The following is a 1,277-nucleotide window of genomic DNA, read 5'->3' as shown; positions in this document are numbered from 1 at the left end:
GGCCGTTTTGTCATCTCCTTCAGTCACAGTTCTGAGCTGTCCCATACCTGATACCCTGTGCCTTGTACACAAGAATACCTGCGCGTAGATCTGAAACATTCTCTTGGGAATCTCTTTGTCTCTTCCTCTGTTAAGTTTCATTTGGGGACAAACTTCTTGTGACTCGGTCTTTCTGACCACCTCAGGTCAAAATCCCAAGGGGGACACCTCCTGCTGGCAAAGTTCACCCCACGCCAGCCCCAGCAACGTTCCACCTCAGCCACCCTCTCTTCCTTGCTGTTGGCCAATGCACACAGGCCTCTGATTTTGGCTGGTGGGGGGCTAAGACAGGGCATTCACTCCCTTATGAAATTGTTGATCCTGGTCAGCAGCACTGCTGTTTCCAGCCCTGGAGAGGTAAGAGGGAACACATAGGGAGTGAGTAAGGGGAAGGCTAGAGGAGGAGAAAAATGAGGTAAGGGGAAACAGCTCTTACCAGTTCTCTGTCTCTCCTTAGCACACCTCCTATGGGGAGAAAAGCTTCGCATTGTGAGTTCAGCCAGCGTCAAGCAGAACCTTTTGACCCTGAGTTCCCCCTAACTGACTTTCCCAGGTTCAAGCCAATTAGACGTATAAAGGAAGGGTTTAAGAATCTCCAAGGGTCCAAACCCCAAGCCCTAGGCAGCGTCAATGAGTCTGAATATGCCCCATCACCAGGACCCTAGGGAAAATGAAGACCCAGAAAGCTGAGGCGCAAAGGACTCACTGTTGTAGGAGGAAAGTCCACAAAAGCAGCAGGAGGGAGACACAATTGGTAATGATCCATATTATCAGGTAGGTTCGAGCGGGCTGTGAGAAAAGAAAAAGGTCCCTGTCAGTGGCCAGAGCCACCCATATACAGATCCAGGGGGTGTATAGGGGGAAATAAGTAAGGAAGAGGGGAACAGGGTTAAGGAGAAGCAGGGATAGGAAAAGAGGAGGAGGGGTGACAGTCCCTGAGCTCTTACAATAAGCCAGACAGGGTAGCGCATCTGCTGCAGCAGCTGGCAGTCGTTGGTGGTGACTGAATCCACCCCTGCACACCAGAGTAGGGAGAAGAGCCAGGGCTTGTTCACTACAAATAGGTTCACCGAGACATTATCATGGTGCAGTGCCCTGTGCAGGCGGGGAAGAAATAGGGAACATTCAGAACCTCGAGGCTCCAGGCACAGGAGGGAAACAGCCCCTCTCCGTGTTTGAATCCACAGTGTCCCTGCTCCAGAGCCATCACTTCTGCCTTTGGATAGCAGACCCCTACC

At 51.8% G+C, this 1,277-nt stretch overlaps 1 long non-coding RNA gene across 1 annotated transcript; it reads right to left on the bottom strand.

The window, feature by feature from the left end:
• Positions 1 to 1,144, bottom strand: LOC104983289. Its single transcript, XR_824610.1, has 4 exons — positions 987 to 1,144; positions 746 to 828; positions 476 to 504; positions 1 to 388 (listed from the first exon to the last, which is right to left on the bottom strand). It is a non-coding gene; the product is annotated as an uncharacterized LOC104983289 (long non-coding RNA).
• Positions 1,145 to 1,277: the final 133 nt, after the last annotated feature.

This window comes from Bison bison, unplaced genomic scaffold (genome assembly GCF_000754665.1).
Source record: "Bison bison bison isolate TAMUID 2011002044 unplaced genomic scaffold, Bison_UMD1.0 scf7180017834210, whole genome shotgun sequence".
In the NCBI taxonomy this organism is placed as follows: domain Eukaryota; kingdom Metazoa; phylum Chordata; class Mammalia; order Artiodactyla; family Bovidae; genus Bison; species Bison bison.
This window is presented reverse-complemented; position numbering and strand designations above follow the sequence as displayed.